This window comes from Schistocerca nitens, chromosome 2 (genome assembly GCF_023898315.1).
Source record: "Schistocerca nitens isolate TAMUIC-IGC-003100 chromosome 2, iqSchNite1.1, whole genome shotgun sequence".
Lineage (NCBI taxonomy): Eukaryota > Metazoa > Arthropoda > Insecta > Orthoptera > Acrididae > Schistocerca > Schistocerca nitens.
In genome coordinates this window covers 471,692-489,289 of record NC_064615.1, presented here as the reverse complement: position 1 = coordinate 489,289, position 17,598 = coordinate 471,692, and positions in this window count along the sequence as shown.

Below are 17,598 nucleotides of genomic sequence, written 5' to 3'. Positions count from 1 at the left end.
CACAGAGTTGATATTTACAAGGTTTATCATTTTAATGATGCGCTTCTATATAAAATGTCGATCGTTAGATCGACCAAAGCCTTCAGATTTTAGCATTCAGGTCTTTGTTACAAAACTTGTTAATTTCACTTTAACAGTAAATCCTAAACTATTGTAGATATGATCAGTATTCAAGATTTATTGGGATCACCATTAAAATTTATGAAGGCTGGTAGATTAAAATTACTGTAGCTTCATTCCCTGAATTACTAGAGAATTAAATAGTTTACATAAATGTTTCCCTTTATTGCCAATCTTAGGTCCGCCATATTTAACACTGCTACGCCTCCCTGGCCACAAACAGTTTCCGCGGGGTTTCCCTATGACGTGGGTCCTCGTCCGTCTCTCTCCCACACTACAGCGATTAGGTCTCATTCAGCACAGTACGAGTAGCCGCCTGTGAACTTCCCCACCTCGTGACGAGTCTGCGCTCTTCGTGGCACGCGCTCCTCGACGACAGGGTTCGTTTCACATTTCCTTAAGGCTCACTCTTTCAGCCATAAACTTAAATGAGAGCGAAATCCTCGTTAACTCACAAAATGCAACCCTTCCTCAAGATGCTGCAGATTTCAATGCTGGGCCATCAAGAAGTGCCAGCATGCTAAGCATTCAACGAAACATCATCGATATGGGATTTTGTAGCTGAAGGCTCACTCGTGTGCCCTTATGACTGGACGACACAGAGTTTTACGCTTCGCCTGGGCCTGTCAACGCACTATATATATATATATATATATATATATATATATATATATATATATATGAATAGTGCTAATATTAATGTTACTGAAATTTTTAGTTCTACTCGTGCAACTACATTTACAGGTACAAAATTTCTTTTTTTTAACCTGTTCTGAAACAGAAACTCGTCCAGGGAATAGAAGGACTTGTCTAAAACAAACGCTTTTAAGCTAGATTTTAAACTTGATCTGCTACCTACCAGACACTTTATCTTGTTGAGCAAATGATCAAAGATTTTTGTTCCTGAATAATGTACTCCTTTTTGAGCAACTGACAGCTTCAATAACGCATAGGAGAGGTCATTTTTCCTTCTAGTGTTGTACATGTGAACATCACTGTTCTAAGCGAATTGAGATGGATTATTTATAATGAATTTCATTAGCGAATATATGTACTCTGATGGGGCAGTTAAAATACCTAACTGCTTGAACAGGTGCCTACATGACGTCCTTGGCTGAACACCACTAATTATTCTCACTGCTCTCTTTTGTGCAAACAATACATTATGTCTGAGTGGTGAGTTTCCCTAGAAAACTATTCCGTAAGACGTTACTGAGTGGAAATACCAAAGTACGTTAGGAGGCTAATCTGTTTATTACCAAGACTAGCGACTATATGAAGAGCAAAAGAAGCTGAACTTAATTGTTTGAGAAGCTCAGGAATATACTTCTTCCAGTTCAAGCTGTCATCAATGTGAACATCCAAAAATTAGGAGAACTCTATCCTGTTAACTGAGCCCTGTTCATATGCTACATGAATTGCTGGTATGACTCTATTCGGTGTACAGAACTGGATATGGTGAGTATTTTCAAAATTAAGGGAGAGTCCATTTTATGAGAACCACTCAATAACTCTTTGAAAGACATCCTTAACAATATCTTCAGCTGCTTTTTCTGGAATGGGATTTATTATAACACTCGTGTCATCTGCAAAAAGTACTAGTTCTGCTTGCTGAACGTTAAGTGAGAGGTCATTCACATGAATAAGGAACAGCAGAGGACCCACAATTGAACCCTGTGGGATTCCCTTCGTAATAGCTCCCCATTCACTAGAATTTACCACCCTCCCAACATTATTTGTATTATTCAGGACATCTTTTTGCTTTCTGTTCGTTAAGTATGATTCAAACCAACTGTGTGTAAAGCCTTCAATTCCATTAAACCTGAGTTTTTCTAACAGTGTGACATGATCCACATAATCAAATGCCTTGAAAAGATCACAAAAAATACCAACTGGCGGTAATTTGTTATTTAGGGCTTATACTATTTGATGGGTAAATGTGTAGATCGCATTCTCAGTCGAGTAAACCTTCTGGAATCCGAGCTGTGACATGCTGAGTAAATTATTTTCACTTAAATGTGATACTACTCTTGAATACGTAACTTTTTCGAATATTTTAGAAAATGAAGTCAGCAATGAGATTGGTCTATAATTATTTAAGTCCCTCTTGTCCCCTTTCTTATGAATAGGTTTGACAACTGCATATTTCAATCTGTCTAGAAAAATTCTCTGTGCCAGTGAAGCATTCCATATATCACTAAGGACTCCACTTATTAAATTAGAATAACACGTCAAAATTCTGTTAGAGACTGCATCAACACCACATGAGCCCTTGATTTTCAGTATACTTATAATTCCTTTAATTTCAGTGGGGAATGTTGGTGCTATTTATAAAGGCCTAATGTCCTGGGGAATGACGTGTTTAACATATTCTTTTGCTTCATCAATGGAACCCTTTAACCATAGTTTTGCTGCTGCTTTCTGAAAGTGATTGTTAAAAATACTTGCAACTGGTGAATTATCACTCACTACATCATCATTTAGCTTTATTGCTATGGTGTGCTGTGCACTGTCAGGCTGCCCCGACTCCCGTTTGACAATATTCCACATAGTTTTGATCTTATTAACCACATTATTAATTTCTGTCAGAACACATATGCTTCTCGACTTCTTAATGACTTTTCTTAAAATATTACAGTATCTTTTGTAGTAAGCAAGTAATGTCAGATCCTGACTTATTCTGGTCTGTCCATATGTTTCCCTCTTCCTCTTACACGATATCTTAATTCCCTTAGTAATCCATGGCTTACTTGACTTTGTTATGGCTTTTAACGTTTCTGGAAAGCAACTCTCAAATATTGAGACAAATTTACGGTGGAATAAATTGAATTTGGCATCAGCATCATTTTTTGTGTATACTTCATCCCATTCTACCTCTTCTAGGCTGCTCTTAAAAGTCTGTACCCTGTTCGCATCAATAAGCCTCCCTGCCTTGTATGAACCAGTCTGAAGCCTGTAAGGTGCTATATGTGTTATTTCCATTAACTGTGCATCATGATCAGATAGCCCATTAACAACTGGGTACACATTAATTGCTTCTGCCCGAGCACTGTCTATGACAACGTTATCGATAAGTGACCTCCTATCCTCCTGCGCACGAGCTGGAAAATTTACAACAGATACGTGATTGAAACAACCAAACAAAGATTCTAGCTCATTTTTACTATCAGTATATTTTAAGAAATCTACATTAAAATCACCACAAACCACTAACTGCTTCTTTTTGTCAGACAGGTAGCGCAATAATGCCTCTAGAGTTTTCATGAATAGCTGAAAGTTATCTTGAAGGGATCGATATGCTTCTCATTTACGGAGAATGGCAACGAAATTCAGTGAGAGCTAGAGACTTATACGCTAAAAGATATCCTCAATGTACTCGCCCTACATGTCGTAAATTTACGTATGTGTATGATAAATTGAGAACAACTGGATCTTTAACGCATCGGAAACATATCAAGCAAGGAAAGTTGCTAACGAGGAAATAGAAATTGGTACTCTTGCCATCTACATCTACGTGGATACCCTGTAAATCACATTTAAGTGTCTGGCATAGGGTTCATCAAACCACCTTCACAATTCTCTATTATTCCAATCTCGTATAGCGCGCGGAAAGAACGAACACCAATATCTTTCCGTACGAGCTCTGCTTTCCCTTATTTTATCGTGGTTATCGTTTCTCTCTATATAGGTCGGTGTCAACATAATATTTTCGCATTTGATGGTTCGAGATCCTTGTTTTAGTTCGCCAGGGAATCTGGCATGAGCCAAAGTGGTGTTGTCCGTTTTCTGCGTCTCCATAAATATCATCCTTACTATATCAATCTCCACCAAGAATTAACTGGTAGTGATTGTATGCGTCGCATTGAATTCAGCCGATCGCTCAACTTCAGATTCAGAAGGATGACACACTTATTAATTTGATTTTATTTACTGACAGGGCTACTTTCACGAATCACGGAAATGTTAATTTCCATAATATGCATTACTGGGCAACTGAAAATCCATGTGGGCTGCGGCAAGTTGCACACTAAAAACCGTGGTCGGTGAATGAATGATGTGGGATTCTGGAGGACAGAATTATAGGCCCCTGTTTCATCGAAGGAAATCTTAATGATTGGACGTACACCACATTCCTGCAAGAAACATTAGGTCCGTTATTGGAAGAAATTCCTTTAGGAACAAGGAATAGAATGTGGTATCAACACGATGGCTGTCCGGCACATTCGCTGAAGGCTAGAAATGAGTTGCAGAGAAAATTCCTAAATCGTTGGCTTGGACGCGGAAGAGATGTGTCGTGGCCGGCTCGTTCACCAGACTTGATGCCCCCGGAATTTTTTCTTGTCGGAATTCGTAAAAATTGTTTATAAAGACGTTCCAGCTACATCTTAAGATATGCGGGAGAGAATTGTCAGAGCACATGCTTCGATAAGTGCCGATGTGATAAGGAATACCACTCAATCCATGAAAAGGAGACTGTAGCACTGCACTGATAACAACGGTCATCACTTCGAACACCTTCTGAAAATGGACGTTCATGCCGCGTTTGTGACCTTCGTTGACTTTCAAAAACCTTACTGTCACACGTAAATGGATTCGTCTCGATAGCCGCTATCAGAAAATATGTACCAAACTATAGCATACCATTTAATAAAACAAAGTTGACCTTCATACCACTGAAGCGACCCCATCCAGCAACAAAAAACCAACATCATATTGTGGCCTCCATTGTCCCATACACCGTTTGTCTCACAAAGGTTTCACCTCATGTCATACTTTCGGAGCTGTTCCTGGTGGCAATAGTTAGTGACTCATCTTGTATACTGTTTTTTTCTTTTATCCATTAATGCATGTATGTCACAGTAGTGCCCTAAGAAATTTCATTGCTGTCGCCTGTATATGGCTGGGGTCTTTCTGTCTTAATATCCGAGTTTCTAACAATACCACCACTTGCAAAGTAGATTAGAAATTAGATTAATAGTGTTGCTCACGCAGCATATGTTCGCTTTATCGGGCAACAACAAAGTTATTGATTGTGGATGGTATCGTCAGAATAGAATCCATCAGTGGCAGCAGCAACGCAGTGTTTATCGATACCAGTACTGCAGTAACTTCTTTGGTGTGGCAGCTATATTCCCGTATCATGGTGTGTGTGGGGCAGTTGGTCGGCTGCGGCGGAACAGCGAGGAAGTCTCTGCGGCGTGTGGTCAGGTCGGGGCCGCTGGCGGCGTGCACGCACAGTCGCAGTCGTGTGGCACTAGCTGGGAGAGCCGCTAAGTTCGTCCCCCACTTCACCTGCGTACTGGAGTTGAGTAATCAGTGAACCTGTCATGAAAGCTCAATCGTTGTGACATCTCTTCATTGATTTCTGGTTGTTGCATCCTGGACTGTCCCCACAAGCAGCAACTTGATGGTATGTTGGATTGGGCAAATTCTGCAGCTGTCTCCTTGTATGGTGTTTGACCTTTGAAATGATTATAATTTATTAGTGAAGTGCACCAGCGGTATCATCTGCCTTGTGGTCGTTAACGTTCTGGTTACCTGCCCTGGTCGTTAGCCTGGGTTTGAGCCAGTGTTTTTTCCTCGCCGTGTTGATCCTATCTGGCACGGCGTGTAGTTCGGCTGCTTGGTGTTGTTGTCCTTTTTTTATTTTTTTTGGTGTTTATTGTGCCTTGACTATGCTATATGCCAATTATTAAAATACACTCCTGGAAATTGAAATAAGAACACCGTGAATTCATTGTCCCAGGAAGGGGAAACTTTATTGACACATTCCTGGGGTCAGATACATCACATGATCACACTGACAGAACCACAGGCACATAGACACAGGCAACAGAGCATGCACAATGTCGGCACTAGTACAGTGTATATCCACCTTTCGCAGCAATGCAGGCTGCTATTCTCCCATGGAGACGATCGTAGAGATGCTGGATGTAGTCCTGTGGAACGGCTTGCCATGCCATTTCCACCTGGCGCCTCAGTTGGACCAGCGTTCGTGCTGGACGTGCAGACCGCGTGAGACGACGCTTCATCCAGTCCCAAACATGCTCAATGGGGGACAGATCCGGAGATCTTGCTGGCCAGGGTAGTTGACTTACACCTTCTAGAGCACGTTGGGTGGCACGGGATACATGCGGACGTGCATTGTCCTGTTGGAACAGCAAGTTCCCTTGCCGGTCTAGGAATGGTAGAACGATGGGTTCGATGACGGTTTGCATGTACCGTGCACTATTCAGTGTCCCCTCGACGATCACCAGTGGTGTACGGCCAGTGTAGGAGATCGCTCCCCACACCATGATGCCGGGTGTTGGCCCTGTGTGCCTCGGTCGTATGCAGTCCTGATTGTGGCGCTCACCTGCACGGCGCCAAACACGCATACGACCATCATTGGCACCAAGGCAGAAGCGACTCTCATCGCTGAAGACGACACGTCTCCATTCGTCCCTCCATTCACGCCTGTCGCGACACCACTGGAGGCGGGCTGCACGATGTTGGGGCGTGAGCGGAAGACGGCCTAACGGTGTGCGGGACCGTAGCCCAGCTTCATGGAGACGGTTGCGAATGGTCCTCGCCGATACCCCAGGAGCAACAGTGTCCCTAATTTGCTGGGAAGTGGCGGTGCGGTCCCCTACGGCACTGCGTAGGATCCTATGGTCTTGGCGTGCATCCGTGCGTCGCTGCGGTCCGGTCCCAGGTCGACGGGCACGTGCACCTTCCGCCGACCACTGGCGACAACATCGATGTACTGTGGAGACCTGACGCCCCACGTGTTGAGCAATTCGGCGGTACGTCCACCCGGCCTCCCTCATGCCCACTATACGCCCTCGCTCAAAGTCCGTCAACTGCACATACGGTTCACGTCCACGCTATCGCGGCATGCTACCAGTGTTAAAGACTGCGATGGAGCTCCGTATGCCACGGCAAACTGGCTGACACTGACGGCGGCGGTGCACAAATGCTGCGCAGCCAGCGCCATTCGACGGCCAACACAGCGGTTCCTGGTGTGTCCGCTGTGCCGTGCGTGTGATCATTGCTTGTACAGCCCTCTCGCAGTGTCCGGAGCAAGTATGGTGGGTCTGACACACCGGTGTCAATGTGTTCTTTTTTCCATTTCCAGGAGTGTATAATCCTCCTGTGGTCCTCGCCTTCGCTGATAATTTGGTTGTCTTGCTGTGGAAGGCAATTGATTTGGTGGTTGGTCGCTTTGTCAGCCGTCCATAGGTCGTGCCGCAACCCGATTGTTCAGTGTTACGCTTGGCTGTCTGTCTCACCTGAACTGTAGTCAGAGTTTCCTCCCCAGGCCGACTCTTGCACACTTCTGAGCACCACTGTTTGTTGTTTGTGATTGTCATTTTATTTGGTCACAGGTACTATACCAGGCCTTCAGCCATGTATTAATGTTGTATGTTTTATGTTTAGTATATGGCCTTCAGCAGAACTTCACAACAACTTTAAGAATAGGCCTTCACCCATTTTTCATTTAAAATTCTTGTTCCTCTGTATTTAGGCCTTCAGCCGAGTTTGTTTCAGAATATGTGGCTTTAATATGTAAATCCTTGCCTGTAAAGTTTCCCTTTCAATTATCTGGAATTGTTGATACTGCCTTCAGCCGTGTTCTGCAAATGTTTGTTTTAAGGTTGTCTTTATTTATTCTTGAGTAATTGTTTGGGCCTTCAGCCAATAAGATACTTCAAGTTTTCGTAAGATGTTTTTCTGTTGTACTGTGTAAAAGCTTATCTTTAAAGCCTCTCTTTTCTTCTTCTTCTTCTTCTTCTTCTTCTTCTTCTGCTTTTACGGCCTCATTGGACCACTTCAGTCAATCATTTCTGGTCCTCTTCTTTGGTATTTTCCCCTTCCGAGTGGCCCAGTATCTCTTCATTCGTTCCGATGCTTTTCGTCGTTCCTTATCTGTAAATACCCTTTTCATTGTATGTCGTTTGTCAATTTTTGGTTTAAATCTTATTTCTGTGTCCCTCAACTTCTTTAAATTTGGCGTTTTGTTCTGCAAATCATCCAGAGTTATTTCCAGTTCTTCCATATCCTCTCTTATTTCCTTAAGCCATCCTCCTTGTTGTTTCAACTTCCAGAGTTTCTCAATAATTTTCCTTGATAATCTGGTTTCTGGTGTCCTCAGAATGTGACCACAAAAAGAGATCCTTTTCTTTCGTATAGTATCAGTGATGGGCTCCAGTTCTCTGTATACCACTTCATTTGGAACTATCCGCCATTGCCCAGCTTTTTGATATTTCTTATTTATGCATGTTCTAGCAATTCTTCTCTCTACTTTTAAAATTTTGTCAATTCTGTTTTTCTGGGTGACTTTAAAAAGAGTTTCACTTCCGTATGTAACCTCTGGTTGAACCACCGTCTTGTAATGTTTTAATTTTGTTTTAATTGATAGACATTTTTTATTGTACATAGACCATGTTAGTTTTTGAGCTTTTATCATTTTATTAGTTCTTGCTCGCCATGCAGGTTTCTCGTCCAATTTATGTGTTATAATTTCACCCAGGTATTTAAATTGTTTCACTATTTTAATTTCCCTATTATTCACTGTGATGTGATCTATTACAAGTGGATCCGTTACCATTATTTCAGTCTTTTCAAATGATATCTGGAGTCCTAATTTTTGTGCTATATTTTGTAAGCTTGTTATTTGTTTCGTGGCTTCCTGAATATTATTAGCTAGTAATGCTAGGTCATCAGCAAATCCCAAGCAATTTAGGTTTATTTTATCTTTCTTAGTTCCAATTTTAATATTCATAGGATTTTCCTTGTACCATTCTCTCATTACATATTCAAGAGCACAATTGAATAGCAATGGTGATAAACAATCTCCCTGTCTCAACCCTGTTTTAATCGTAAATGGTTCAGATATTTCTCCTCTAAATTTTACTTTGGATTTGGTGTTTGTTAAGGTTAACTGTATCATTTTTATTAATTTAGGATGAAGTCCAAAATTCCTTAATATTTTCATCATTGAAGATCTATGGCTGCAATCATACGCCTTTTTGAAATCTACAAAGGTTATGACTAGTTGTTTTTGCCTTCTTTTGTAGACATCCATAACTAACTTCAAGGTGATTATCTGTTCTGGGCAGCTTCTCCAGGATCTAAATCCTCCTTGATATTCTTCCAGTTCCAGTTCTAGTTGATCTTTACAGCGGTTGTATAGTATTCTTGACATGATCTTATACGTGCAGTCCAAAAGGGAAATTCCTCTATAGTTGTCTGGATTTGATTTTTCTCCTTTCTTATGTAATGGGTGTATTATAGCAGTAGTCCAATTTTCTGGTAATTTCTCTTCATTCCAGATTTTTACTATGCATTGGTGTAATGCTATCTTTACTGGTTCTGCTGGATATTTCCAAAGTTCAGCAAACGTTTGATCTTCTCCACTTGCTTTGTAGTTTTTGAGTTCTTTCAAAGCTCTGTAGACCTCTTTAATTGTAGGTGGATTTGTATTTTCTGCTGGTGTTTTAATTGGGGTTTCTGTGTATATCTGAAGAAGTTCTGGGGGATCTTCACAATTTTGTAACTTGTTAAATGTTTCTGCTAGAATTTCTATATTTTTACTATTGCTATGGACTAGGTTATTATCTTTATCTTTTAACATTAATGTTGGAGGATCATATCTTTGTAATTGTCTGCCAAATATTTTGTAATAGTCTCTTGAGTTTGTTTTTTCACTATTTGTTTCTATCATTAGAAGTATATCTTTTTGGTACTGACGTTTAACTCCTTATTATTTTTTGTGTTGTCTTGCTTTGTTTTGTGAGTTCCAAATATGATTTTTCTGTTTTTTCATTTTGATGCCTTAACCAGGCTTGGTGTCGATCCAACACTGCTTCATCACATTTATTGTTCCACCACTGGTGTTTTTTCCTTGGATTTATAGGGGCAACTTGTTCAGCTATTTGTTTCAATTTGGGAATTATTTCTTCCAGATCACCTGTTATTTTTATATCCCTGGTTTGTGCTTCATAATCCTCATTTTGTATCAGTTTATGGGGGTCATAGGTTCTTTTCTTCTTCTGGTGGGATTTTTTCTTTGCTAATGGGGTTAATTTAATTTTAATTTTTATCATGTAATGATCTGATCCGGTATCTGTCCCTCTCAGTACTTTCACGTTGTAAATTTCCTTGTGGTAATTCTTATCCATGCAGACATGGTCCAGTTGCCATTCTCCTTTTTTCCAGTCTGGATGTTTCCAAGTTTTTAGTTTACTTGGTCTTCTCTTAAAATACGTCGACTTTGAGATCATGTCATGGTTTCTGCAAAATTCCACTAGTCTTATGCCATTTTTGTTTGTTCTTCTTTGTGCTGTCCATTTCCCTACTATGTCTCTATATCTCTTTTCCCTTCCTAACTGGGCATTGAAGTCTCCAATTAAAATTTTGATGTGATTTTTATTAATGTTATTTGTCGTTTGATCTAAGAGCTCCCAAAATTTTTCTACCTCTTCTCTGTGTTCTTTTTTATTATTTTTATCATTTGTCAGGGCATGGGCATTTATTATTGTGTACATTTTATTTGCAGCTTTTAGAGTTAATGTTGAGAGCCTTGGAGATTGTGCTTTAAATTCTATTATGGACTCTATTATTTTCAGACTCACCACGAATCCTGTTCCAAATTGTGGACACTGTTTCATGACTCTTTTCCCTGGTATTCCCTTATAAATCCTATATCCTTGTGATTCTATCGGCTCCTGATCAGTATTTCTCATTTCTTGAAGTCCGGTTATGAGAATCCCCTTGCGATCCATTTCATCTGTCAGAATTTTGAGTTTGCCTGGTTGTATGAGGGAATTTATATTGTGTGTCGCAATGTAGTTTATTTGTCCTGTCTTGAGTTTTGGTCGTCTGTCCGTTTTGGGTATTTTCAGATGCTCCGACTCATCCAAGTTATCTTTCAGGTGACTGCCCACCGTATCCGAGTGCAGTCTTCCTTGGTTATTGCCAAGCGGTGGATTATTCCTTGAAAGATTTCCTTCCATGTTTGACTTTCAAAGGTAGTCAACCTTGTATGGAGCAAGCTCCGAGTTACAACTGCGGTTGTTAGCCGTAGAGGTTGTTTAGTGTTTGGTCCGCGAGAGCTATTTTATTTCGCTCAAGTCCGCCGGTAAACCGGTGAGGACCCCCCTATCCGCCACCTGGGACGCGCCACGTCGGAGTATCACCTCTCCGCCTGCTACGACACTGTAGTAGGTTCGCCTCTCTTTTATTATGGAAAGAAAATTTTTTTATTGGGCCTTCAGCCGAAGAATTAACTTGAATTTTCCTTAATGTGGCCTTTAGCTGGAATTTGTAAATGCTTGGCTCTTAAAGAATTAGCTGATCTAAAGTATAATTTCGGCCTTTTAGCCTAGAAGATATCGCAATTTTGCTTAAGTAAGGCCTTCAGCCGTTACTTTAAATCCTGGTGTTTTAAAAGCAATCATTCAACCTTATTCCAGAGAAGTTACTTGGGCCCTCAGCCGTGAATAGATCTTTGTTGTATTAAGGAGAAAACTGTGCACTGGTTTGAGCAATAAAGTTGTGTGTGTTCTTGTATAACTAACAGTAATTGACCTTGGCCCCTTTCCACAACGTGATCCGTTGTGTCCTGCAAAACCAGATCTCAGTTACTTTTATGAATATTTCTATTGTTTTCATATAGAGCGTGATTCTTTACAACAAACTTCGTAAGAGAGTAAATGTACAGAGAGACGGTTGATAGTATGTGTGACTCTTTGAACAGTTGTCTACATAAAGTTCAGGGGTGGACACCAGACTGTTTCCTTAGAGCAAGTTTCTGGGCGACGAATTATTAATGCCTATGTGTCCGGATTTACACCAGAAATTACTCCATAAGATATCAATGGATGGAGGTATAAATAGTAAGGCAATTTTCTAATACTTTCCTCACGACTATCAGCAGAAACACATAGAGCAAATGTTGCTGAACTCAAGCGTTTGAGATCTATAATATATTCCATCTTCAGATCAGTATGCGTATTCAGTAATTCTGGACAGTCTGTTTTAGATATTTCTTTCACTCCTGATGCTGCATTGTTGTAGATAATATATATTTCATATATATTTCCTTGTGCCATCATTACAAAAGAGGACGATTTCTGAATTCTGCGGAACGCATGTAGTATTTTGCCCCATTCAGAGAAGATTCATCATGAGGACTGTATCTGCTATCTGATCCTTTTGCTTCCTATCAGTTAAATTTGAAGTGTAGCTCTTACTCAGTCCTGAGAAGCCATCAACCTTAAATCTCCCCCACAAAATTTACTCATTTTCCAATCAGTATGCAGCATTCCCCCTCCACAAGAGGTTGGGATGAGGAGGCAGCAGGAAGCAGAGCCCGACAACTTTATAACAACCCATTCTCGTTGTGCAGGGTAGATTCGGCATTGTTTGCAGCTCGTTACACAGTATGTAGTCATGAAATATGTTGTACATCATGTTACGGCATCTGCCAGGACTCACAAAGAACCTTCCTTGCCCTCCTCAACCAAAAACAACATAATTTCGCGAATCATCAACAGCTGTGCCGAAAACACCTTGAGGCAGGTGGTGAACTACTGTCTTATCTAGGGTCTTAAATGGAGATATGCACTTCTGATGCGGGGTTCAGGAGACACCATTCCATCACAGACGACCTGACGCCCCTGGAGGTGGCTTTTATTTTATTTTTTGGGTCATCAGTCTTTTGGCTGGTTTGAAGCAGCCCGCCACGAATTCCTATCCTGTACCAACCTCTTCATCTCAGAGTAGCGCTTGCAACCTACGTCCTCAATTACTTGCTGGATGTGTTCCCATCTCTGTCTTCCTCTAAGAGTTTTTGCCCTCTACAGCTCCCTCCAGCCCATGGAAGTCATTCCCTCATTCCCACATTCTGATAGTCCCAAAGCCCATGTTTCACTACCATACAATTCTCTGCTCCAAACGTAAATTCTCAGGAATTGCTTCCTCAAGTTAAATCCAGTGTTTGACAGTAGTAGATTTCTCTTGGCTAGGAATGCACTTTTTGCTGCCCTCCTTGCTGCCTAGGTGGCAGAATTCCTTAACTTCGTCTACTTCGAGATCATCAATCCTGATGTTAAATTTCTAGCTGTTCTCATTTCTGCAACTTTTCATTACTTTCGTATTTCTTCGATTTACTTTCAATCCATATTCTGTAATCATTAGACTGTTCATTCCGCTCAGCAAATCCTGTAATTATTCTTCGCTCTCACTGAGGATAGCGATGCCATAAGCGAATCTTCTAGCTAATGGAATTTTGTTTCCCCTTGAACCTTCCTATTGTTTCCATCATTTCTACTTCGGCGTATAAACTAAGCAGTAGGGGCAAAAGGCTACATCCCTGTCTCACCCCCTTTCTAATCCGAGAAGTTCGTTCTTGGTCTTCCACTCTTAATATTCCTTCTTGCCTCTTGTACATGTTGTATATTACCCTTGTCTGCCTATAGCTTATCTCTATTTTCCCCAGAACTTCGAATATCTTGCACAATTTCACATTGTCGAACGCTCTGTCTAAGTTGGCAATCCTACGAACGGATCTTGATTTTTCTTCGGTCTTGCTTCCATTATCAACCGAAATGTCAGAACTGCCTCTCTTGTGCCTTTATCTTTCATAAAATTAAACTGATCGTCATCTTAAAAAACTCCCATTTTATTTTCCGTTCTTCTGTATATTATTCTCGTGAATAACCTGAATTAATGTGTTGTTAAGCTGATTGTGAGATAAATCTCGCGCTTGTCAGCTTTTTCCGTCTTCCTAACTGTGTGTATGATATTTTTCACAAAAGTCAGATGGTATATCGCCAGACTCATACGTGCTACACACAAACGTGAATAATCGTTTTGTTGCTACATCCCCCAATGATTTTAGAAATTCTGATGCTATATTATCCATACCTTCTGTCTTATTTAAACTTATGTCTCCCAAAGCTGTCTTAAATTCTGATTCTAATACTGGATCCCTGTCTCTTCTATATCGACTCCTGTTCCTTCTTCCATCATATCAGACAAACCTTTCCCCTCATAGAGCCCTCCAGTGTACACTTTCCACCCCTCTCTCCTCTGCATTTAAGAGTGGAATTTCCATTGCATCCTTAATGTTACCACCCTTGCTTTTAATGTCACCGAAGGTTGTTTTGACATTCTTGCATACTGAGTCTGTCCTCCTGACAATCATTTCTTTTTTGATTAATTCACATTTTTCATGCAGCCATTTCGTCTTAGCTTCCCTGCTGTTCCTATTGTCACTTCTCAGTGACTTCTGTTTCTGTATTCCTGAATTTTCCTGAACATTTTTGTATTTCTTTTTTTCATTGATCAACTAAAGTATTTCTTACGTTACCCATGTTTTCTTCACAGTTACCTTCTTTGTTCCTATGTTTTCTTTCCAGCACCCGTGACTGCCCTTTTTATAGGCTTCCCATTTCGCTTTAAGTGAACTGCCTGGTGAGCTGCTCCTTGTCGCAGGACACGGAGTGTCAGAGAACTTCAAACGTACCTCTTCATTCCTTATACTTTCGTATTGATTGTTCCTGACTAATCTCTTAAACTTCAGCCTACTACTACATTTTGATCTGAGTCTACAACTGCTCCCAGTTCAAATCAAGACATGACCTCAGTACAGTAAGATAAGACAAACACTTTGAAATATCAGCTATTGAATTAACACGGCTTCATATCACCAAGAAATTAATCATTTTGAGTGCGTATAGATCTCCCAGTTGTAGTGTGGACCCTTTTTTCAATAAATTAACAAAAATTCTACATAAAGTCTAAAGTACAAAGGTCAACATAATTCTGTGTGGGGATATTCACATCAACAGTAGTATCATAAATGAATCCAGCAGCACCTTTATAAACATCCTTCGAAGTTTTGGCATGTCCCTATTGGTCAATATTGCAACAAGGGTTTCTACACTCCTGGAAATGGAAAAAAGAACACATTGACACCGGTGTGTCAGACCCACCATACTTGCTCCGGACACTGCGAGAGGGCTGTACAAGCAATGATCACACGCACGGCACAGCGGACACACCAGGAACCGCGGTGTTGGCCGTCGAATGGCGCTAGCTGTGCAGCATTTGTGCACCGCCGCCGTCAGTGTCAGCCAGTTTGCCGTGGCATACGGAGCTCCATCGCAGTCTTTAACACTGGTAGCATGCCGCGACAGCGTGGACGTGAACCGTATGTGCAGTTGACGGACTTTGAGCGAGGGCATATAGTGGGCATGCGGGAGGCCGGGTGGACGTACCGCCGAATTGCTCAACACGTGGGGCGTGAGGTCTCCACAGTACATCGATGTTGTCGCCAGTGGTCGGCGGAAGGTGCACGTGCCCGTCGACCTGGGACCGGACCGCAGCGACGCACGGATGCACGCGAAGACCGTAGGATCCTACGCAGTGCCGTAGGGGACCGCACCGCCACTTCCCAGCAAATTAGGGACACTGTTGCTCCTGGGGTATCGGCGACGACCATTCGCAACCGTCTCCATGAAGCTGGGCTACGGTCCCGCACACCGTTAGGCCGTCTTCCGCTCACGCCCCAACATCGTGCAGCCCGCCTCCAGTGGTGTCGCGACAGGCGTGACTGGAGGGACGAATGGAGACGTGTCGTCTTCAGCGATGAGAGTCGCTTCTGCCTTGGTGCCAATGATCGTCGTATGCGTGTTTGGCGCCGTGCAGGTGAGCGCCACAATCGGGACTGCATACGACCGAGGCACACAGGGCCAACACCCGGCATCATGGTGTGGGGAGCGATCTCCTACACTGGCCGTACACCACTGGTGATCGTCGAGGGGACACTGAATAGTGCACGGTACATCCAAACCGTCATCGAACCCATCGTTCTACCATTCCTAGACCGGCAAGGGAACTTGCTGTTCCAACAGGACAATGCACGTCCGCATGTATCCCGTGCCACCCAACGTGCTCTAGAAGGTGTAAGTCAACTACCCTGGCCAGCAAGATCTCCGGATCTGTCCCCCATTGAGCATGTTTGGGACTGGATGAAGCGTCGTCTCACGCGGTCTGCACGTCCGGCACGAACGCTGGTCCAACTGAGGCGCCAGGTGGAAATGGCATGGCAAGCCGTTCCACAGGACTACATCCAGCATCTCTACGATCGTCTCCATGGGAGAATAGCAGCCTGCATTGCTGCGAAAGGTGGATATACACTGTACTAGTGCCGACATTGTGCATGCTCTGTTGCCTGTGTCTATGTGCCTGTGGTTCTGTCAGTGTGATCATGTGATGTATCTGACCCCAGGAATGTGTCAATAAAGTTTCCCCTTCCTGGGACAATGAATTCACGGTGTTCTTATTTCAATTTCCAGGAGTGTACAATGACTGCAATAGTAATTGATCATGTGGCCACAAATATGGACAGGGATAAATGCGATGTAGCTGTAAAAGATTTCGGACTATCAGACCATCTCCGTCAAATAACAACTGTAAAATCAGGCATCGAATCATTCCCTAAACTATGAGCCTACAAACGGCATCTATCAGAAATCAAATTAAAAGATTTTTCAAAGGACAAGAGAAAAAAAAGCTGGGATGAAGTGTATAAGGAAACCAATGTGAATATGAAATTCTCTAAATTCTCCATATTGTTTAAATTGAACTTTGAAAAGGCATTCCCAAAAGTATGCCTGTCTGTATCAACAACACAGATGGACAGCAGCAGGTATTAATAAGACCTCCCAATCAATTAAACACCTCAGTTCCATAAAAAAGATTCACAATGATCCAGAACAATTTTATCATAGATACAAAAAGATGTATAGGAAGGTGCTGATTGCTGCACAAAGATATTTAATGACAAAATAATATGTAATGCGGAGAGTAAAAGCAAATCAGTATGGAATGTTATAAAAAAGGAAATGGGGAGACGCAAACACATACAGAATAACTTACTGCTGAGGAAGGGGATACAGTAATAAATGACCCACAACACTTAGAAAACAAGGTAAACGAGCATTTTTAAGTACTGCAGAATCCCCAAAACAAATATAACACCTGTAAATGATGTTGCACTAAATACAATGATCTTACTTCCAACCACAGAGAATGAAATCAATGAAACTGTTCAAAAACTAAAAAATAAAAAGTCTGTAAGCTTAGATGAAGTACCAATGTGTATATTGAGCAATGCGTAGGGATTACAGAATGCCCGTTAACAAATATAATAAATGAATCCTTCACATCAGGCACATTTCCAGAGTGGTTAAAACAGGCAAGAGTTGTACCTTTGCTTAAGAAAGGTAATGCAGAAGACAGAAAATTACCAGCCAATTTCTCTGCTGTGAGCTCTCTCAAAAATAATAGAAGCAATTATGAAAGACAGATTACTGAATTACCTGAATAAATACAATCTTTTAAGCGAATAACTGTTTGGTTTCTGAAGTGGCAAAAATATGGGTTCAGCCATAGTAGAATTCACAAAAGTTGTACAAGATGCTCTTG